The 23,953-nt window shown below is 45.6% G+C and overlaps 1 protein-coding gene across 1 annotated transcript in view; it reads right to left on the bottom strand.

The window, feature by feature from the left end:
• The window catches only part of LOC144115768 (uncharacterized), a 58,446-nt gene extending 34,877 nt beyond the window's left edge, over positions 1 to 23,569 (bottom strand). Inside the window, exon 1 of the mRNA XM_077650273.1 lies at positions 23,498 to 23,569. The gene's annotated coding sequence lies outside the window, so the exon portion shown is untranslated. The remainder of the gene's footprint in view (positions 1 to 23,497) is intronic.
• Between the last annotated feature and the right edge of the window lie 384 nt (positions 23,570 to 23,953).

Here is a 23,953-nt window from a genome sequence, read left to right as displayed (position 1 = left end):
ACGTAGCCTCAGCGGCTATCCTTGACTGGGCAAGGATCCTGAGGCTTCCAACCAATCAAATAAAAAGCCTCAGCCTTCTTCTCAGGAATGAGAAACTGGCTGAGGTGTACCATGCAATAAAGTGAACCAATGGTTCAAAATATAGTTTTTCAAGTACCCCTGCTTCTTTTAAAAAGCTAAAAACGGAAGGTATGTTAACAATGGCATTATCCTCTAAGAGCAGTGCTGGATGAAAAGGAATGCATTCATTATCAAACTGAGTAAAATACTTCTTTCTTAGTGTTTCAAGTTTCACGCATGAAAACAAAATGTGTTTAACAGTAATGTCATCTCCGCATTCGCAAACAGGTTTGTCTTGTTTTGTTAGCAGGAAATTGTGCGCAAGGTGCGTGTGGCCTATCCGAAGACGGCATAAAATCACTTCCTTAAAACGTTCCTGCTGAACAGATGATTTAATTTACCGGTTTTGCCAAGTGTAGTTTATTATTCACTTCGCCGTTCCATGCGGACTGCCATTTTTCTCTTAATTTACGCTGTACTAAGTTTATGCAATCCTTAAAAGGTATATTTACTTTTTTTTTTCCTTGCCACGAGCTTTACCAGTGCAGAAATCTGCCCTCTCGTTGCTTCTTATTCCGACGTGACTGGGAACCCAGCAGAATTTTGTTTTGTCCCCGAGCTGTCGCTGTTACTACCTTTTGTATAATGTCACCAAGAATCGGAGTGACTGCATTTCTAGAGTGCAGAGCTGTAAGTATACTGAGGGAATCTGTGCAAATAATACTGTTGGTGAGGTTTTCGTTTTCTATTTTTTCTACGGCTACACAGACTGCGTAACATTCTGCAGTGAAGATGGATGAGCACTGTGGAAGTCTTACTGTTTTCTCAGACTTTCGTTGGACCACTGCGCTTCTTACGTAAACGTCCGTTTTTGAACCATCTGTATAAAACTGCGTAAAACTACGGTATTTTTCTTCGAGTGCAAAGAAATTCTTGTAGTATATGCTATTGCGGGGTTTGCTTTTTATCGAACTGAATAAGAGTGAGATCATAGATTGCAGGAAAATTGTACCATGGAGGTAGTGGATCTCGTCTCCAAGCAATGTCAGGTAATGTATCTAGTACGCCGAGGTTTTGGCACATCTCTTCAATACGCAGGAGGAGTGGCCTGATAGCGAGCAGCTTATTGTTAAACAATGTTCTAGATGGGCACTTTGTGACTATTGGGTAACATAGGTGTTTGGGCAGTGAACGCATTTTTAAAATGTATGAGCTTGTGAGCATGGTTCTTCTATCTGTAAGTGACGGTTCATTGATTTCTACTAGGGATGTGTGAATATTGAAATTTTCAAATACGAATCGAATACGAATATGAAGAAAAAATGGCCTCGAATATCGAAATGAATATCTGTTCAGTACAAAAAAATTTCAGAAAACGATGAGCAAGCAAACGTTTTGTTGGCATTATTTTTTTCAAAATAGTGTAAGGTCTTTGCAACTAAAATAAACAAAACTAGACTGCCTCAGTACCAACAAACATGATGTGCACAGAAATTTATACTACTTGATTAGACAGCATAACAGTATCCAAACTATAATGAGGTCACGCAAAACAAAATCCATAAAATGACAAGACTGGCAACAAAAAAATAACATGACTATTAAACCTCATTCATTCGGAGTTCAAAGGACCGGAAGAAATGCCCGGTTCATCTGAAGGCCTAATAAAGTTGCCGGTGCCCTCCCCCGAAAAAAAAGAAAAGTGCTGCCGAAAATGCTGATGATGCAGTAAGGCCTTATGAGGCGGCTCCATCGCGCTAACACCTGTAAGCCCGTGACGAGCCACCCGTTTTGGAGTGCTGGAAGAACAATACAAAAGCAAGCAAGGGGCCGGGGAACACACACCGGCGTCGGAGCGGCGAGGCAATTTCTAAAAAGGAAAAAGAATTAAGCCATGCGGAGCTGGGATTGGACTATCGGCGAATGCGCGGACCGGCATTTGAAGTTGCCGCGGGGCAGCGGTGAAGCTCAGAAACCAAAACTACGCAGCCAGGCTATTTTTTTGCCCTAGCGACAAAGCCTTCCGATCGTTGTCACGCCTGCCGTTACGCCCACTAAAGAGGTGTGCAGGTTACAATGCACCATGCAATAGGCGGGATTTTACCAGGACCGCTTGCCCTATTGTGACTACTCGACGCGCCCCTTCAGGAGGCTCCCGCGGCATTCCGCAAGTAGGCTTTCCCGCATAGCGTAGTTTACAAAACGGGATGGCGGAAGTCACAATCGGAGAGTTATGAAGGCGACAGGATACATTCTTCGGATGCGGGCATTAAATACGTAACGTATTACCAAAGGATTAAAAAAAAGCGCGATTTCGTGTTGCGATTGCTCGAAGCGGGCCGTCGGCCATCTTGTTCGCAGCACGGGTGATATGTGGGAAAGCCAACTTGGGGAAAATCTCACGAGGTGAAGCCTTGCGACGTCGGGACGCGGTCGGTCCGCGTGATAAACGGCGTAGCAGGAAGTGGATACGACCTCTGTATTTTTTCCTGGAATTTTTTACTCGATTATTGGCTAATTTGTCCAGATATTGTGGTTTTGCCACGGTCGAATTTATGAAAGTATGCGCAGTATACAATCGCTGGCGAGTATTAGGGAATTTTCGAATATTCGGAAATTCACGAATATCAATTTTCGAATACAAATCGAATATCAAACATATTCGATTCGTATTCAAAATTTCGAATATTCGCACACCCCTAATTTCTACATAAAGACTATTTATGGGTGACGTCCTGTAAGCACCAGAGGAAAGACGCAAGCCTAAATTATGTATTGGATCTAGTTGTTTGAGGTACGAAGGTCTCGCTGACCCATAAACTATACATCCGTAGTCGAAGGTAGAGCGTACCACGCAGTGATAAATTTGTAAAAGACATGTCCTGTTAGCACCCCAACGTTTATGTGACAGTACTTTGAGTATATTTAGGGACCCGGAGGCTTTCTTTTTCAGTGCGTTTATACGAGGCAGGAAATTGAGTTTTTTGTCAAAAGTTATCCCAAGAAATTTGTGCTCATTTTTGACAGGTATCTGTGTTCCGTTCAGGTGCATGAATGGGTTGGATTGTATGCTTCGTTTCAGCGAGAAAAGGATGGCGACTGTTTTCTGTGTGGGAAACTGGAAACCGTTTTGATCTGCCCATGTCACTAACTTATTCATTGTCAACTGTATTTGTCTCTCGCATGTTGCTACGTTTGAGGATGTGCAGGCTATTTGAAGATCATCAACGTACACTGAATACAGGATGGAGTTTGGGATTACTTTACTTATGGAATTCGTCTTTACAATAAAAAGTGTTGTGCTTAAAATACACCCCTGGGGAACCCCGTTCTCTTGAACGAAGCTCCTGGACAGGGTTGATCCCAGGCAAACTTGAAATGAGCGGTCGGAAAGAAAGACATTGAGGCAGTTTAACATCCTACAGTGAATACCTAGGTCGCCCAGGTCGCGGAGGATCCCAAACCTCCAGGTTGTATCATACGCTTTCTCCATATCAAAGAAAACGGCAAGATAGTGCTATTTGTGTATAAAAGCTTCGCTTATTGTGTTTTCGAGGATAACTAAATGGTCTGTTGTTGAGCATCCCTTTTTATAACCGCATTGATGGACATCAAGAAGTTCACGGCATTCAAGGGCAAATGTTAATCTTATATTAAGGGCAATTTCAAAAGATTTCGTGAGACAGCTTAGTGGGCTATCGGCCTATAGCTACCATATTTACACGATTGTAAGTCGAACCTTTTTTGAAATTTAAAATTCCGAAGTGGGGGGGGTCGACTTACAATTGAAACGAAACCTTGAACTGCCAATAAAAGCAAGAAAAACAATCAGGGACGCTACTGCGATGTTAGAAGTTTTTGTTTGCTCTACGGCTCCAAGTGTAGCATTCAGGTATTCCGCGGGCTTTTTGGCCAGGATTTTTCATTTTTTTATTTTTACTGCGCACACCGTTACCCACCGCGATGGCGATGGTTCAGTGCTACTGAACAGGATACCCGGGTTAGAACCCGACCACGGCGGCAGCGTTTCGATGGAAGCGAAACGCAAAGGCGCCCGTGTGTTGTGCGATGTCAGTACAGCAGGTTAAAGATCCCCAGGTGGTCGAAATTATTCAGGAGCCCTTCACTACGGCACCTCGTTCTTCCTTTCTTCTTTCACTCCCTCCTTTATCTTTTCCCTTACAACTAGGTTTCCGCCGATATTTGAGACAAATACTGTGCCACTTCCCTTCCCCCAAAACCAATTTCATTTCATTTCACTCGCGGGAAGAGCCGCTGTCCCGCTGTTCCAATCGCGGAGTCTGCGCCAGCGCCCAGGAGTGTCGCTAGCTGATGGAAGAGCCGCTATTTCAGTTGGTTGCGCAATACGTAACAGCGGCGCTTCTGGGGAATGCCGATGTTTGCTGGAAGAGCCGACGCCCCGACACCGATCACTCTTTGTTTGGTGGTGCTTGGAGTTGGTGATTTTGACTCGACTGCTGGCCGCGTGCTTCGCCATGAGCTCTCCAGGTTCGAAAAGCATTCGGCGCTCATTCACAGCAGTGTTCAAGAGGGAGGCCATCATTTACGCCGGAGAAACCAACTGCGTGGCGGACCGCAAGTTCGACGTTTCTGAACGGTTGGTGCGGGAGTGGCGGAAGCAGCGAGACAAAATTTTCTATTGCGACTCCAAGCGAAGAGGTTTCCGTGGGCCGAAGTCGTGACGCTTTCTGGAGCTGGAGGTCAAGCTTCCAGTGTATGTCACCGAAATACGTGATCGATCCCTTCCAGTGACATGCGAAATGATCACGCAACAAGCCCGGGTCTTTGCTGCGGAAGTTGGAATACTCCGAACAGACTTCAAAGCCAGCAGGACTTGGGCTTCAAAATTTATGAAGAGGGCTGGCTTCTCTCTTCGTCGGCGTACCAGTGTATGCCAGAAGCTGCCTGCTGCTTATGAGGAGAAAGTTCTCGCCTTCCATAGGCACTACCTCATGCTTCGCGACTCACGGCGATACCTGCTCGGCCAAATCGGCAATGCGGACCAGACTCCCGCCCCGCCGCGGTGGCTCAGTGGTTAGGGCGCTCGACTACTGATCCGGAGTTCCCAGGTTCGAACCCGACCGCGGCGGCTGCGTTTTTATGGAGGAAAAACGCTAAGGCGCCCGTGTGCTGTGCGATGTCAGTGCACGTTAAAGATCCCCAGGTGGTCGAAATTATTCCGGAGCCCTCCACTACGGACCTATTTGTTTCTCTCTTCTTTCACTCCAGGATTATCCCTTCCCTTACGGCGCGGTTCAGGTGTCCAACGATATATGAGACAGATACTGCGCCATTTCCTTTCCACCAAAAACCAAACCAGACTCCCGTCTACTTCGACATGACGAGCAACACAACAGTGAGCGTGAGGGGAGCTCGCGAGGTTAAGCTTCTCACGACAGGAAACGAGAAACTTCGGTTCACTGTTATGCTATCATGCTTGGCAGATGGCACAAAGCTCCGACCGTACATTTCATTTCATTTCATTTATTGATCCCTTAAAGGCCCGAAGGCATTACATAAGGGGGGGCATATTGGTTTCCAACGGCGATGATGGGAACATGCATAACAATAAAAAGAACAAACATACAAACAAACATAAAAGGGGTTGTAGTCATATCAGGGTTTTCCAGCAAGTGATACATCATTTAACAAAGATATGTCAAGCAATACTCGCTACAAAAGGGCGCAGAAGTGATCAAGATTTATGTTAGGTGAATTTTTATTTTCTCGCGGAATGTTTTGTGATCAGTGCATGCAGCGATGTCGTTAGGCAGTGAATTCCATAGTGCTATTGCGTTGGGGAAAAATGAGTTGTAAGCTGACGTGTGGCCACTGATGCGTGCTATCGGGTTACCGTGACTAAGCCGGGAGGACGTTCGTAGTGGGGCGGTTAATAGAGCGTGCCGTGATCTTGTGTTATGATAAAATGTATGAAGTAAGCATAGGCGGGAAACGACGCGGCGTGAATCCAGTGTTGAGAGACGGAGGGACTGCTTGAGGGCGGTGACACTGGCTTCTCTTGAGTAACATGAAGTGATGAACCGAGCTGCACGATTTTGAATTGATTCCAATTCGATGGTGAGATACGATTGCCATGGGTGCCAGATGGATGATGCATACTCTAATTTTGGCCGCACAAATGTTTCATACGCGAGTTGTTTTATGTTAGGGGATGCAGATTTCAGATTCCTTCTCAGGTAGCCAAGTGTGCGTGAAGTGTCGGAGCAAATGGTTCTAATGTGGGTGACCCAAGAAAGTGTTGATGTGAGATGTACACCTAGATATTTGTAAGATTTTGCAACGGTTATAGGGACTGATGAAATGCTGTAAGTGTGATTCGTCAAGGTGTGTTTGTGAGTGAAGGACAACGATTTGCACTTAGTAAGATTTAAAGGCATCTGCCACTTTTCACACCATGATGCAATAACGTCAAGGTCCAGTTGCAAAGTGAGGTTATCGGTTGGGTTACTTATTGCATTATAGATGACACAATCGTCCGCAAAGAGTCGCAATTTGCATTGAATATTAGAGGGCAGGTCGTTGTTGTATATTAAGAAGAGTAATGGTGATAACCCGGCCCCTTGAGGGACACCAGATGTTACATCTGTTAAGGGTGACTAGATGTTATTGGCGGATGTGAACTGCGAGCGTCCTTTTAGAAAATGTTCGAGCCAGCATATCAGATTAGCAGGAATTCCCAGGAACGAAAGTTTCGCAAGCAGATGGTTGTGAGGTACGCGATCAAATGCCTTCGAGAAGTCTAAGAAGATTGCATCTATTTGGAGGTTATCGTCTATGGCCTTAAGGATGTCTTGGGTGAACTCTGCCAGCTGGGTTTCGCATGAAAATGATTTCCTGAAGCCATGTTGATGAGGATAAAAGAAATTTATTGAATCAAGGTGAGACATTAAGCTTGATGATATAATGTGCTCTAGAAGTTTAGAAGATATGCTAGTAAGGGATATTGGACGATAGTTAGCTGGGCATGCGCGATCACCTGTTTTGAAAATGGGAACAATTTGGGCTATCTTCCAATCGTCAGGAATGTTTCCGGTGTCCAAAGATTGGGTAAATATTAGGTGTAGTATCTGGCTTGATAATGATAGAGTGTTTTTAAGTAGTTTACTGTTTATTTGGTCACATCCTGCAGATGATGACAGCTTGAGTGAACTGATTAATTTGGAGATTCCTTCGGGGCTAATTTGAATTTCCGGCATTTCTTTTTGACTATTGGTTTGCAAAACGTTGGGTGTAGAATTGCTGACAGGCGAAAACACAGATGAGAAGTAGTCATTTAAAAGTTTTGCGCATTGATTAGTATCAGCTGGTTCGCCATCAGGTCCTACAAGATCGAACCGATTAGATTTATGTTTAGGGGAGAGGATACGCCAGAATTTGGTGGGATTTGTTTTGAGAATGGATAGCAAGTCAACAGAGAAAAATTTATCTTTCGCAGCACTCAATTCATTTAAATATTTACTCGCGCAGGCGTGGTATCTTTCCCATGCTTCTTGTTTTTGGCTTAGTTTAGCGGAACGATAAAGCCGTTTTTTCCTACTAAGAAGGTGCTTCAAGTTTTTGTTAAACCAAATATTGTTGGAATCCGATTTGACGACAATGGTTGGGATGTACTTATTTTTTAGTCGCAACATTGTTGACTTGTAACTTTCCCAGTTTTCGTGAGCTGTGTTGGTTAGATAAGAACCTAGGAAGTCGGTGAAAAAGAATGAAAGTTCCTTATTTATGGAATCGAAATTACCTCGCTTATAGTCAGTGATTAATTTTTTCGTAGGTGATCGCCTGTTGGAATGTAATGACGTGCAAATGTGCAGAAACATGTGATCGCTGAGGCCCGGAAGCAGAGTTACACTGTGAATGTTGTCTGGGCAAGATGTCAGTAACAGGTCAGGAGTGTGAGTACCTCTTGTGGGGTGTGTGATGGTTTGATGCAGGTTGAAGTCTAGTGTTAAGTCAAGAAATTGTTTCGATTCTTTGGAAGGTGAATGACTAGATACAGAGAGGGAAGCCCAGTTTATATGTGTATAGTTAAAATCACCGAACAGAAAGATGTTCGAATTCAAATATGTGTTTTTAATCGTCGTTAATGCGTCATGAAGGGAGTCACAGAAGGATGAATCGCTGTCTGGTGGCCTGTAGCAAATGCCCAATATTTCTTTCAATCCGAAGTTGTGCACGCATACCCAGGTTAGTTCTAGTTTGGTGTCGTGACAGATGAGTGATGATGATAGGGTGTTTCGGATGGCGATAAGCACTCCTCCGCCCCTCCGTCCGCGCCGATCACGACGATAAAGAACGTAGTTCCCGTTTGAAGGGAGGATTTCAGTATCTTTCACGCCTTCGTGTAGCCACGTTTCTGTTAGTAGGACAATGTCAGCACCAGTGTCGTCGATAAGGCTGTGCAGTTTATCTCGCTTTGGTAAAATGCTCCGTATGTTAGTGAGGACGATATTGAGATGCTTGGAACGTGAAGGGTGGGGGCGATTTGGTGGCGTAGCATGTTTTGCGGGGTGTCAATCGGTGCTTTGTGATGGTTTGTAGGAGAGGTGCTCGGATTGAGCACGACCAGCTGGCTGTTTTGCAGACTCAATTACGCTATCAGACACAGGGTCGTACACATAGCATTTATGCCCTACATGAAGCTTGTCAACGTAAAGCTTGAATGCGCATTTTTTAGGCCGAATAAACTGTATCAATTTAGAGCGAGCGAGACGTGTGGCAAAAGCAAAATCTTCTCTGATGGCGTAACTTGTATCTTTCAGTTTGGGACCGCAGGCTAGGATGGTGTCTTTGGTTTTAAAGTGTGCTAATTTAACAATGATAGGACGTTTTTTTCAGCATTAAATTTACCTAAACGGTGGGCACGCTCGATGCTGGTGGGGTCTATCTCGATGTCAAGTTCATTCGAACAGAATGACAAGACTTGTGTTTCAGATTCTGCCCAGGATTCATTTTCAGTGTCTTCAAGGCCTAGGAAGAGCAAATTGTTTCGTCGCATTCGATTACTGGTATCAATACTTGCGGCCTTTAAGACTGCTATTTCATGTTTAAGTTCGCCTGTTTCGTTCAGGTTGGTGTGTATGCTCAGGTTCTGTTGGGATGTTTCCAGCGCAAGCACGCGGTTTGTTAGTGAGGATATTAACTTTTCATGGGTTATTTGGGTAGTACGTAGCTGTTTCAGCTCAGTACTGAAGGCTGCGTGTTGTTCCTCAAGGCGCTGCAGAGCGTCCAGGATAGCTTTATCATCCTTCTTGGGAGGGCCTGGGTTAAGTTCCACATCACCTGACAGCAAGAGCAATAATCGCGACAACATTCCAAGCGCCAGCATATCACAACTAAGACGCATAACACCACGCCAGTCGACAAAATTGGGACACGACACCGCGACAAGGCAGCGGTTGCTACTTCGGTATTCTTTACAAGGTAAGTAACCAACCTGGAACAGGAGGATGGCCGTAAACATGGTGCAGCGAACGGTGTCGGGCCCCAAGTGGCTGGCGCAGCCACTTTGCTTAAGTAGTGCCCGATCCGGTCTTCAAAAGAAAAACTATGCCAAAGGAAATGTTCTTGAAAGGTGTGATTGTGCGAGTGAACGAAAAAGGCTTTATGATGGACGACTTAGTTATTGATTGGTACCGTCGGGTGTGGCTTTTGAGGCCAAGGGCATCCCTCAAAAATCGCAATCCGAACCTCCTCGTGCTGGACTCATTTCGCGGCCACCTTACAGCGAAAGTGAAGGCAGAGCTCTCCGAAAAGAAGATACAGATATGCTGGTGATTCCCGGCGGTCTGACAGGGCAGCTGCAGCCGCTAGACGTTGGCATTAACAAGCCATTCAAGGACTTGCTCCAGCGTGAGTGCAACGAGTGGCTGGCGGCAGAAGGGCGGGAACTTACGCCAATGGGGCGCGTGAAGAGAGCCTCCCTGGCGGCTGTGAGCGGGTGGGTGATTTCCGCTTGGGAGGCCGTTCCACGCGATGTCGTGGTGCGGTCATTTAGGAAGTCCGGGCTTTCCATAGAGGACGATGTGCTGTGGGATCGCAGCAGCGACAACGACGACGATGACAGCAGTACCACTGAAGATGACTCAAGTGAGGATGAATAGCCCATCTATGCAATAAATGTTCATTTTTGAAGCGCTCCACCGGTGTTTTTTTTTCGGACATGCGATTGCAGGGGTCGACTTACATTCACGTCGACTTTTTTTTTTTGGACATGCGATTTGGGGGGGTCGACTTACATTCGAGCAGACTTACAATCGTGTAAATACGGTACTTGGCGAAGTCAGTGGTTTTCCATGTTTCAGGAATGGCACTATGACGACTTTCTTCCACTCCTTAGGTATTTTTCCTTCTGTGAATATTTTGTTAAAAAAATTCAAGAGTGCCTCTATGGCAGGCTGGGAAAGATGGGAAAGCATTTGATAGTGTATCTGGTCGGGTCCTGGAGCAGTTTTTTTGCCGACAGACAGTACAGTATTGAATTCTTAGAGAGTGATTAAATTGTTGTATTGCTGGTTTGCACCTCCACTTGTTGGAAGTCTGTTTTTCGGCAATACTTTTGTATTTCAGGAATGACTGCGTATAGTCAGATGAACTAGAAACTGCAGCCAAGTGTTCCCCCAAAATGTCTGCCTGTTCCCCTATGCTTGTTTGTATGCCAGGTGTTGTCAAAAGAGGAATCGTGAATGGTGAGAAGTTGCCATTCAATTTCCTAACCTGTTCCCACATTATTTTTATTTGACAGCTTATAGATGAAATGTAACTCTGCCAAGAGGCTTCCTCGGCACTACGACGGATGTACCGAGCTTTTGCTCTTGCCTTTTTAAAACGTAAGAGGTTCTCATGTGTAGGGTACCTGCAAAATTTGCCCCAAGCTTTATTTTGTTGTTTTTTTTTGCTTCCTTGCATTCCATTGTCCACCACACTTTGTGTTTTTGCCGCGCCACTCCTGAAGACCGAGGAATAGCTAAGTGTGCGGCAGTAGTTATACAGTTCGTGAACATTTCGTTTAACTCATCGATACTGAGGTTTTCTAAAACTATATATTCTAAAACTATATATTCTAAATAGGCTTGAGCTCTAAAATTTCCCCGTCTGCTAAATGGAGCTTCCATCTTCGCTGTTTAGATGGGACGATTTTTGGTGCAGATGTCCAACTTATTAACACAGGAAGGTGATCACTGCCATATGGGTTGTCGATAACATACCATCTAAAATCGTTAAAAACAAATGGTGAACTAGAAGACAAATCTAAACAGCTCATATTGCCTGAGGTTTGAGAGCAGTATGTGGCCTTTTCCGTGTTTAAAAGACATATATTGTTTGTGAGAATAAAATCTTCGATTGTTTGTCCCCTAGAGTCGCAGCGCTCGCTTCCCCAAAAAGGGGAGTGAGCGTTAAAATCCCCAACTACCAGACATGGCTCTGGAAGTTCATCTATCAGTTCTTGTAGGTCATGGACTCTTAATGTAAAGTGTGGAGGAATGTATACGGAACAGATTATTAGTGTTTTGTACCTGACGATGCTGACTGCTACCGCCTCAAGTTTTTTTTTGAGCTTGATTTCTTGGGCAGGGACGCCGCTTTGAACGACAATCGCGACGCTTCCCGAGTCGATTTGCCTGCTCTCGATCGCATCTAAAAGTTTTATAATGTTTTAGGATATGCACATGTTGTGGACCAAGATTAGTCTCCTGAAGACATAAAACTATTTGTAACATTGACCCTAAAATATGTGTTATGTCCCCGTAATTCAGCATAAGTCCTCTGTAATTCCACTGAATTAAAAAAGCCATGTCTATGTTTTTGAGAGTAAATGAAAGGGGATTTAATTATGTGGTGGGCCCGTTATGAGGGGCCTGTCTTTTTTTCACTCAGGAGAGCTATTCTGCCACTGTAAAGCGGGTGGACTGCGGGTTATATCCATCACCTTGCCAGAGGTGCTGGAGGACCGCACAGCTGCGGTTGTGTTAGTTTCAGGCCTCTCCCGATGGGGGGAGGTCGTGCGGGATGCTGACCCATGAACCGGCGCTCCCTGCTTTGGCAATGACAGGGCAGCTTTCGCTGACCCTGCCTGGGGCGTGGATGGCCCTGCCATAGGCTCTGTGAAATCGGCCTTGGCAGGTGCCGGAGTGCTGTGTGGTGCTACGCCCCTGCGCACCACATCAGCGAAGTTTTGTTTTGCTGTGAAGGAGAATGTGTTTGTAAGCGCAAAACGCCTTCTCGCTTCTTTAAATGAAATGCTTTCCTTTGTCTTTATGGTGATTATCTCTTTTTCTTTCTTCCAGGACGGACATGCCCTGGAGTATGCAGCATGGTCTCCTTCGCAGTTTGCACAGCGTGGGGCTGCGTCACATCCATCAGATTGGTGATCATTTGAAGCACATTTTGCGCAAGTTTTGTGACCCCGGTCGCTCTGTGAGCCGTGGCCGAACCTTTGACAATTGAAACATCTGCGAGGGTTGGGTATGTATGGTCTTACATTGACTTTCAAATATCCCACGTCGATTTTGTCGGGCAATGTGCTGGTGTTGAACGTGAGGATCAAGTGTTTTGTGTCTTTCCTTATTGTCCTTCCGGATTTTGATTCGGTGCACATCTATGAAGTCTTGGTCGGTGAGCCCTTCGAGCATTTCTTTTTCAGTGATGTGAACAAAATCATTTTCGGATATTACGCCTCGGACAGTGTTAAGTGAGCGGTGAGAAGTCACGGAGACAGGGATTTCCCCTATGGACGTTAGGTTGGAGAGCTCGGAGTGTTGGACATTGTCGCACAGTTCGAGCAATAAATCGTCGCTGGCCATTTTTGAGAGCTTACAGCTAATGCCTAAGGTTTCTGTCAAGCACTTTGACACAATGAAGGGAGATATTATTCTTGCCTGCTTATCTTGTTCTTCACTGTGGATCCCGTGATATTTGGGAAAAGTTACTTTTCTTTTCTAAAAGAATTCGTCTGCCTCGTTCCGCCCTCTTTTGAGAGAGCGATCTGGTTTCGAAAGTAGGGGAGCCATAAAAAAATTTGTTTTTCGGTCATGGTGCCAACCACCCACCACCAAGTCCAACAAAGGGAAGGGACAGGAACTTGAAAGCAAGTCCTGCCCACGCCAGCTGTACACCTCAACTATAACCAAATATGATGCAACTCAGGGTAATTGGTCACACAAGGTTAACCCTCGCTGCCAGGAAAAAGGGAAAACCAAGAAGTGAGTAGGAGACAGGAGAGTTGTGAGAAAGAGATAGGAAAGTGTAAGATGGAGGGGAAAATAGGAAAAGGCGACTGCCGCATCCCCCCCCCCCCAAGTCAGGTCAGGCCGGAGGTGCCGTCTACAGGAAGCTAGGGCCAAAGTGGTGTGTTGCCTCTGCTGAGGGGCCTTAAGGGTCCAAACGCTCGGCATCGGCTCAACCACCAGGACCCCCTTTTCCCCGGACACGGCGATGCCATGCACGGCTAGGCACGGGTGCTCGGGTCCGTGGTGATGCACTGTTCACCACCATCCCCTTGCGGGGATATCCCTGCGGATGCTCGGGAACCCGTGGTGTCGCCACTCACCAACGCCTGAAACCTGCAGACACCCCCCTGCGGGGTCAAGGAATGAAGGAAGCCCTTCACGACATTCCTAGCATATATACGTGTGCGGACAACACTTCAGCGATAGGCAGAGACACTGAGCGTCTCTGAAACCAGCGCCCCAAGTTCTCCAAAGGATCTAAGAATTAGGGGTGAAACTCACACAGAAGATCTGCGAGTAGTCCAGACAGTCTCTTGTTAACTTTAGTCTTTAAGGTCAATGCAGCTGCACTCCACGCATTGAAGAAAAACACAGAAGCCATCATTCAAGCATCCAAGCCCAAGGAGTCTGTGAGCAGAGTAAAATCCTGCACTGGACTCCTCTTGCATTGTGGAAAATTTCTCCTAACCCTATCCATACTCATGGCATCCTTATATCCACTGCTACACAAGAACAGCTGCTGGAGGTGGACAGATGAGGAACAAAAAGCTTTCGTCAAGACCAAAGACGTCATCCCGAAAGCAAAAGTGTTGCTGCAATATGACCCATAAAAGAACTTGGGAGCTTGCTATATGTCACCACATAATTTTGGTGCAGTGCTTTTACAACTGACTGAATCCTCACACCATCACCATCATCATCATCATCATCAGCCTCACTACGCCCACTGCAGGGTAAAGGCCTCTCCCATGTCTCTCCAATTAAGCCTGTCCTTTTCCAGCTGCACCCGCCGGATGCCCGCAAACTTCTTAATCTCGTCCGCCCACTTAACTTTCTGCCGCCCCTGCTACACTTGCCTTCCCTTGGAATCCGCTCCGTTCTCTCGTTTATCGTTTTTTCATTCCTTGTACTACGATGGCTCCCCGTTCACAGCTGATCGCATCGCCCCTGCCCATCATGTTTCATCCCGGTCTGATCATTCCCACAAAGTGCAACCCATCTTCGCACGAACACTGAAATATCAAACATCACCCTTACTATTATCTATGGCAGAGTGGAACTCGTTACCGGCTGACATAGTTTCTGAAACTGAGTTATCACATTTCCAAACAAAACTTTCATCGCACCTTGGCCTACAAAATTCACCGTGATATTTTCAGTATTGTTGAAGCATTAAGTCTCATACGCTCAACCTATGTATCTTTCAGCGACTGCAGTGATGTGTACTTGCAATTTGTATATATAGTTATTCTTTGTATTTGTTAACTACTGTGTGCCAATAATCTGTATTGTGTTGTTTTCATGCCCTCCCCCCCTATGTAATGCCCACTTGGGCCTTTAGGGTATTTATATAAATAAATAAATAAAATACCCTTAAAGGACCAACGGTTATCTTGCCTTCACATCACTGAAGTGAAACTGCTCGCAGCTGGGAAAGGAATTACTAGCTGTAATTTCTGGTATTATGCACTTCAGAGAATGTCTGCTAAGCTCACTCTTTGTCCTGATCCTTGAGTGCAAGTTGCTAGTGGGCATCTTTCGATGAGACAAGGACATTCCACTCATGGCGGCTTCAAGGCACCAATGCTCGGCACTCCCTCTTGAAGCTTACACGTATATCACTGAGCCGCTACAAGTTACAACAACGCCTAAGTGGGAAAGCAAATGCTACAAGCAGCTTGCCACTGAGCATGCTATATACAAAGATACACCAGAGCTGCCAAAGCTGTTCATCTCATTCTCACGGCTGGAAGAGCTGACAGTGGCAGTCAAGCAACTGCAACAGTACCCTCACTAGCAGTGAACAAACTCTAAGCCAAGTGCTGCAGTGGGTGAAAGGAGGATAGCCAGAAGACATCCCGGTCATCATGCCACCTCCTGCACAGAATCATATCTTCGACCTCCAATATGAGACCCACCAGGGGATGGTTATCATGCAAAGCATGGCAAGGCCATTGGTCTGGTGGTCTAGGGTGCATGCTGAGACAGAAGACTGTGCTCGACGATGTGCACAGTGCCTGAAGATTTCTGATATGCTACAAAAGGCAGAATCAGTACTCTGTCTGAGCAAAGTAAATACTGGGAACCCATGTACCTGGGCTATGCAGGACACTTCAAGGGAAAGATGTTTCTTGTACTAGTAGATGCCAGCGGCGGGCAAATGCCCTTATTTTTGCCTTTCCTCCCTCACCTTCGTCACTAAATCCTTGGCCCTCCCTCACCCTCTGTTCGTTGTAACCCTCACCCTCGCCCTCACAAAAGGCACTGTTAACATTCGAGTTACTTTTCCTTATTACAGATATGTGTCGAATTACTGAGCCTCACTAGGTGCAAACTACTGTTCACTGCGTCTGCTTTCCGCTGTGTCGAGCCGCATGGATCCTGCTTAGCACTTCGAAGTCCTCAGTAGATTGGCTGCAAAAAATAACACAGAGACCATGGTCATGCTGTAGCCGATCACTGGTAGAGCCGGATCAGTCTGGTACATATGGCAGCGGCTAAAATGAACTGTGCCGGGAGATTCTGTGAAGAGTGCAAAAAAATTCTCACAAAGCCCTAAGAAGCAAATTAGAAGAGAGTGCCAGTAGAATATACAGTGCGATAGTTAATCGGGCTGATCTGCCCAACACTGCACACTCCACAACTTTGGAGGGGGAAGACTGACAAATTGCTCTACTCTATGTGTAGAACATGGGAGATCGAAACTGCTGAACGGTGCTAGGGGTAATGCCCGATTAGCCACTGACCAGAGGCATGGGGCACACGCAGCAGATTGAACTACAAAAAAATGGCCCCCAATTTATCTGGTTCAGTTAAATGTGAATTGGTTTGCCAGCATGTTTGCCCTTGTTTAGCTTTGTTTATCTCTGTTTAGCTTTTTATAAGCTTGAAAATTCGAGTAGCATCCAAACATTCTTGGAGTCATTCCTTGGCTTTCCTCTTGCGATAAGCCGCATGAGCTACTCGAGGTTTGAGTCACCGTTCCCCATGTTTGGCGGTCTCTAAATACACTTGTACATGTCTCTATACTGCACGCTCCTCCTGCGACTTCATCATTCACCCCTTCTTTCTTCCTCTAGAACTGTCTCTGCATCCCATTTAGCAAGTTGGTACTGTCTTTGCCACTCTGCCTTGGCTTGCCGCCTCTTTATATCCACTGAATCAGTTGACTCACATTGGCACTCTCTTCTTTTGCACTGGTGCTCAACTCACCATGTACGTCATTCCGCTTCATAACCGGCCAAAGGATTGGAAGCACCCATGATTTGCTTCAGTGCACATTCATTCGGCGACTTCATCCTTAGCTTATTTCTGGCATCTGCATGTGCTAGCAACCCTGTTTCTCACTCTTCATCTTCATGCCCTCTCTCCAGTAAGCTGCAGCTGGAGTGACACTCTTCCAAGCTTATCTGAGCTTCCTCCCATTGGCTGCAGCTGGCACGATGCTCCTCCCAGTTTACTCAAGTTGCTTCGAGGCTTCGTCCGCACATCACAGCTTTTTCGTTAGTGACCTATTTAGTGCTAGCACACTAAAAACGTTATATTTAATCAAGTTGTAACAAATGACTACAGTCAAGCCCACTTATAACGAACCTGGAGGTCACGCGGATTCCATTCGCTATATCTGTTATTCGTTGTAAGTGGACTCTCTGTATAACAGTCATCAAAAATACTAAGGCCGTCAAAAGTGGCATTCATTTCTTATAACACTGCATTATGCGCACCTACTTGTGCAAAGCAGTGCCTACTGCAGCTCTTTCTAGGCTCTCCAGGGTGGTTATTTTATCCTTGCCAAGACCCTTGCTGCCAACTATCAACTTTAGGGATGGGATATATCTAATTGTGGTTGAAGCGTCCACGGAAGCTGGCGGCAAGTCGGCCACATAAATCAGATTCCTGTTGGTAGGGGACTCCCTGTACTTGGCGTTCAACAGGTTCATCAGAGCACGCGGCTCTGCGATTTTGTGGTCCACAGGAACGTAGTCACCCGAGGAAACATCTGGACAGCGAGACATTCAAAGTTCTCAAATCACTGCTGTTAGTTGATCCACAACCATGGTCAGTAGCTTCGCATTCGGCAATCCCCCTTTTACACTCGCACTGCACTTCTTCCACTTGGAATGCTTTGCCGAGCTGGCGAACACGCAGGCAATGACCGCGCTTGTAGGCCATCGGCGCGGGCTTGGCTGGCAATTACTGTTTCAATACCGCCATTTTATCGCATTTTTAGGCCGACATGTTTATCTGGGGTGGAGTCACGAGGATTGAGAGACAGTTTGATTTTCCGCGGTTCGTGAAAACGCAACCTCTTCAACTTCGGGGAGGATTTTGCGGCATCTCCTTGTTAGCTAAGCTGAGTGGTGGGACTAAAGTTTTTCGTTGTATCTGAGATGAATTGCCATTGCCCTATTGCATATTTTTAAGGTAGCACCGCACCTATTGATAATAAGCGAGTGTTCGTTACATCTGCAGCCATTATAAGTGGGCTCGACTGTATCACATATAGTGCTAAAGAGTAACAACGTAATTTCCAAAAGGCAAGGCAGTGGAGCATAGACGACTAACAACTTACCAAGTCGCATAGATAAGGAAAAAGAAGGTATGGTGAAACTAACCTATGAGTAATACCGGTGTAATGATTAAAAAAAGATGCATAAATGTGATGCGACTGAACGAAACTAAACTAAGGACAAGATGAGATGCAGAGATCGAGCCACACAGACAAAGAAAGGGTTTGGGAGAGCACAGGGATCGCAAGGAACAGTACCGGGCTGCAGGTGATAGCCGTGGGGCAGATGTGGTGTCACAGATGCCAGCGGTCTTGGGCCGTGCATCATTGGGGCCACCATCAGTGCACTCAATGTATCAGACCCCGGAAGTAGAATCGCTTGCCTGCCACATCCCTGGCTAGTTTCACTGTCATCGCACATACCGACTTCTACCAAGCGATCTGCCCAGCCTGCGCTTTTCCTGCTGCCACGTCCTCGCGGTAAAGAAATTCGATCAAAAGGAACGACGCACAAACTCTGAAGCTAGGTCTCGTCTCGAAAGGAAAGCGAAGAGTTCACGGGAGAGACTGAACACAGTGAAAGACACACGTATGTAAGAACGCTGACTTGCAACTGAAGATTTATTTCATACAATGAGGTGCAGAAATGCGGAGGGCAACAAAGGACATGATTGCATAGGGGGCGAGACCTCACAACAAAAGTGCGGGACAAAACCCCAAACACGTGGCACTTCTCTACAATAGCCTGCTCCAAAAAAACGTTGCCTAACCCACCGAGGCAGGGCAGGCCTGGGGAGGGGTTGGATGAGGAGGAAAAAACTAAAAATTATGGGGGTATGGCGCTCGGCTGCTGGCCCGAAAGACGCGGGTTCGATCCCGGCCACGGCGGTCGAATTTCGATGATGGCGAAATTCTAGAATCCCGTGTGCTGTGCGATGTCAGTGCACGTTAAAGAACCCCAGGTGGTCGAAATTTCCGGAGTCCTTCACTACGGCGTCTCTCATAGCCTGAGTTGCTTTGGAACGTTAAACCCCCATAAACCAAACCAAAAATTATAGGGGGGGGGGGCACAACCTGGATAGACCACAACCCCAGAAAGCAAGAACAGCGACTGAGAAAATTTAGAGGCGATCAACAGGACTGATGCGGAGGAAATGCAATCACATTCTTTTCATCGCCAACCTAAAACATTCTATTCCAAATCTGCATCTGATATACAAAGAAAGTCATCTTTTTCTCTAGTGGTTCCTTTCTGCGCTCCTTTGTCATCTCTGGTTCTTTGTTAGCTCCGCCTGTGGTAACTACGCAAACCGTGTAACGTTAACAGATTGCGAGGAGTCCTCATACCACTGCCCCCGCAGTGGTGCAGTGATTAAACAATGCGCCACAGCATCAGCATGTAGCTGTTTCAAACACAGCCATAGGCTGGGCTTGTGAGACCCAGGCTGTGCGTCCAAGGCCAGGAAAGCAGGCCTCGAACGCTCCCCTGAAAAATCGGAGCTTATGGACTTCCACAAAAATAAATTAAACGTGCCCTTGACGACAGTCATTATACAAGGCATGGAAATCAGAGGTCCAGGAGATTAGGATCCTGGGGATCAGGCTGCAAACGGACTCGGGCAACGCCTCCATGATAAATAAATTTAAATGAGCAGTCCACCAAACTGCCAGACTAATATACAGAATTACTACTAGAAAAAGAGGCATGAAAGAACACGACCTCTTCAAGCTAACAGCCTTCATCATAAGCAAAATTACATACTCGGTCCCGTACCTAAGACTCAGAAGGGACGAGGTGGAAAGAGTCGACGTCATCACCAGAATGGCTTATTAAACAGCCATGGGCGTGCCTCACTCGACTCCCAACGAGGAGCTTCTTAAATTCGGGGTCCACAATACCTACGAGGAACTGAAGGAAGCTCAACAAACTGCCCAAATAAGGCGCCTGTCTAGCAACCTCGCCGGCAGGAGAATACTCGACAGGCTGGGGATTGAAGGTCAACCCTTACAAGATCCCCCCCAAGTTATCCCAAGCAACATCCGAAAGAGGATCACCGTCAAACCTCTCCCCCGAAATATGAACCCTCACGCACTCCAAGGCCGAAAAGAAGCAGAGCGAAGAGCCTGCACAAGAACCTGAACCGACTGCAGGATGTCCTCTACGTCGATGCCGCAGAAGACACGGAGAACCAGAACAAGTACTCTGTATGCGGAGTAACACACCCCAGCAATCAACCAGCAAGACTGGCTATGGTGGAGAAAGTTTCCACCTCTAGACCGCTGGTCACGGAGGAGGCTGCCATCGCCCCGGCCATTGCCTTTACAGACGCCACTACCATAGTAAGCGACTCGACGTTGGCGATCAGCAACTTCGCTAGAGGTAGGGTCACCGGTCCCGCCGCTCAAATACTCACAGAAATAAGAGACTCTTGTCACTTGAAAGATATTGAACTCATATGGACCCCTGTTCACGTGGGGAATCCGGGAAATGAGGCTCCCACCAACACGCTCGAGAATTAGCCGACCGAGCGGTGGCGCAAAAGTCAAGAATCGGAACCATTCAATGAGCCACTCATATCATACTAAGAGCTCACAGCACATTACAAAGCATTAAAAAGAACACTCCCAGCACCCCATAAAACACTGACCAGACAACAGGCCATGTGGCGACTACTACAGACGGGGACCCTCCCCAACCCAAACTACATATCTAAATTCACAAATTTTATTTATTTATTTATTTATTTATACATACTGCAGCGCAATTATATGCGCTATGGCAGGAGTGGGAAAACACAAAAATGCAAGGAAACAAAAATGCAGCAAAATGTACAAAGTGAGCACTACAAAAAGTTAAAATCACAAATGAAATATCAAACAAGAAAGGAACTGTTAACGACAGGGTAAGAATACACAGCTATTATGCGTCTTCAATGGCAGTAACAAAGTTTTGAAATGGACAAGAACGAATGGACCCGGGTAGAGAATTCCAGGCTTCTATTGAACGGGGAAAAAAACTGAATTTGAACAAATTAGCATGCGCAAAATACGGTAACAAATTAAGCTCGTGATGACTTCTTGTAGATGATAATGGTGCAAAGTTAATGTAGTGGTTAGCTGACAGCCTTACTGAGGAATTGACGACACAATGTAAAAATTTTAATGATTCAGTGTGGCGACGGACAGACAGCGTGGTTAAATTCAATGAGAGAAGTGTAGAAGAAGGTGAGAAATCGCGATCATAACGATGACATATAAAACGCACAGCTTTCTTCTGGACTGCTTCTAACATGTTAATTTCGAATTGCTTGTACGGGTTCCACACTACAGCTGCGTAATCAAGAACAGGGCGGATTAGAGATTTATACAACAGTAGCTTTGTGTCTTTTGGTGAATTGGGTAGCGTGCGTCGTAGATAACCTAGTTTTTTTAGTGCTTTATTACATACGTAATCAATGTGTTTAGACCAAGACATGTTATGCGTGAATATGACACCAAGATATTTGTACTGCGAGACCCTATCCACCACACGGCCATTGAAAGAGTAACTAAAATGGGAAACGGAAGATTTGTTACAAAAGGACATGAGGACGGTTTTGTCGAAATTAATTCTCATTTGCCAGGTACTACACCAACTACAAAACATAGCAAATGACTCTTGGAGGTGACGATGATCATTAGGGCCATTAATTACTTCGTATAAAACGCAGTCATCAGCGTAAAGACGAATGTTAGAAGAAATGTTATGTGGCAAGTCATTTATATATATTAAAAAGAGTAGTGGTCCAAGGACGGAGCCTTGAGGCACACCTGACGTTACATCAACAGCAGTAGAATGAGAAGAATTATAGGATACGAACTGGGAACGAGATGAGAGAAAGCTAGAAATCCAATCAACCAAGTGAGGATTGTTTAGTATAGCATTTAGTTTAGCAAGAAGCTTGGAATGTAGAACAGTATCGAATGCTTTCGAGAAGTCTATAAAAATGGCATCAACTTGGTTACCGACATCGAGGTTATGTAATATATCATGAGCAAATTCTGTTAATTGTGTTACCGTACTAAAACCGCGCCTAAACCCATGCTGAAAGTTAGATAGCAAATTATTGGATTCAAGAAAAAGCATGATGTGTTTATGAATGATGTGTTCCAACATTTTGCATGACTGTGATGTCAATGAAATCGGTCTATAGTTCGACAAGCACTGTCTATCACCAGATTTGAAAAGAGGGAGCACTTTGGCTAATTTCCAAGAAGAAGGAACTGTAGCGGATGATAAGGACTTGTTGAATATGATGGTCAGATATTTCGAAGACCACATGGAGTAACGAACCAGGAACGCATTATGTATTCCATCTGGGCCGGTACATTTCTTAACGTCGAGGTTTAATACAAGATTTAGGATGCCATCAGTGTTTATGACAGCATCACTGATTGCTGGAGAAGAAATTATATTAGTGAGTGGAGGAATGACGTTGTTATCCGGAACGAACACGAACAGGATATCAATCCCTCCTGCCGCTTTTGTGTTGAGAAAGATAACTTCGACCATATGATATGGGTGTGCCAAGTCCGTAAGCCTCCCCCAAACTCTTGCCTGATCCCTCCAAAGGAGCATGGGATAAGCTAAGGTCCAGCGATGACCCCGACATTCAGTCCAAGGCCGTCGAATGGGCCGGCATCACCAAAGGTCTCCACGGCCTGTGGCATGCTAGCTAACTTGCCTTAATCCCCTACACTTACGCGCAATAAAGTTTTGTCAGCCTAAGCCGAGCAATGTGGAGAAGGAATGTCTCTTGCAAGCCTCATTTTTACACAGACAGTTCTCCGGGAGGCTGTTGTATTTTGCACATATGCCTGCTGTTGTCCACGTCATTTTCAATTTTGCAGAGTCATTCTTGAACCAGCGTCTTCCTCCTCTCCCCTATAGGAGGAGGGGGAGAGAGGAGACGGTAGGCAGGCGGAGACAGTTTTCATGTTCATGGCTTTCCTAATGCTATCGCATTAAAAGCAACGCAAGGAAGATAGGCACAAGAGACGGAAAAACCTATTGTATAGTTGACAAGGTAATTTTAAATAAAATGAAAATACACAGGTTTATTAATATGATAACATTTAGGTTGCCTCCCAAAAAATTTGCAGCTTCTCTGTCATGAAGTTCCATGTTTCATCGAGAGGTGTCACATGAGTGTTTTGCATCAAGAAACTAAAAAACATTCAAGAGCTTATACTGTTTAAGGTAGCTCACTAACACAACTCTTTCAGGTCCAAGACAGTACCTGAACATCTGTAATCCGAAATTCAAATTCTGCTGCAAAATCTGTTTCACAGTGGACAAAAATTGGTGGATGCCAGCAAGAGAAAAAAGATGGAAGAATATGCATACGAAATGTGCACACAACGAAACCAGAGGAAGGAGTGCACCAGCTCATGGGCTTACCTATACGAGTAGAAGCTGAGACATCCAGCGGGGCGAACAGCAACACCCACTCCATAAGCACCGCCCTTCTCTCTGAAAAATAAACAAAATAGAAGACAAGTATAACAACCATGAACATGTACACCCAAGATGCCAGATGCCATATTTACCCGAATGTAATGCGATCACCATCGTAAAGCAAGGTTTGCTTTTGCGGACATGAAACAGGAAAAAGAAAACGTAGCCGAACGTAACATGACCAGCAAGACCACAGTGTAAAAGAAGTTGGGTAGACGTTTACAAACAAAAGTGCCGCAAAAAATGGCTTTCCTGTAGCTCGACTTCAAAGGAAGGTAAGGTTGCCTTCCAACATAAACATGGTAGTGCTGCTGCTACCACCTAACTGTGCAAAGGTTTCGCATGCCTTTCGTCTTCAAGAGAGGTGCACAAAAGATTCACAGAATAAAATGGTAGGAA

Source organism: Amblyomma americanum, chromosome 1 (assembly GCF_052857255.1).
Source record: "Amblyomma americanum isolate KBUSLIRL-KWMA chromosome 1, ASM5285725v1, whole genome shotgun sequence".
In the NCBI taxonomy this organism is placed as follows: Eukaryota; Metazoa; Arthropoda; class Arachnida; order Ixodida; family Ixodidae; genus Amblyomma; species Amblyomma americanum.
The sequence above is the reverse complement of the archived record's forward strand: the minus strand, read 5'-3'. Positions and strand labels throughout refer to the sequence as shown.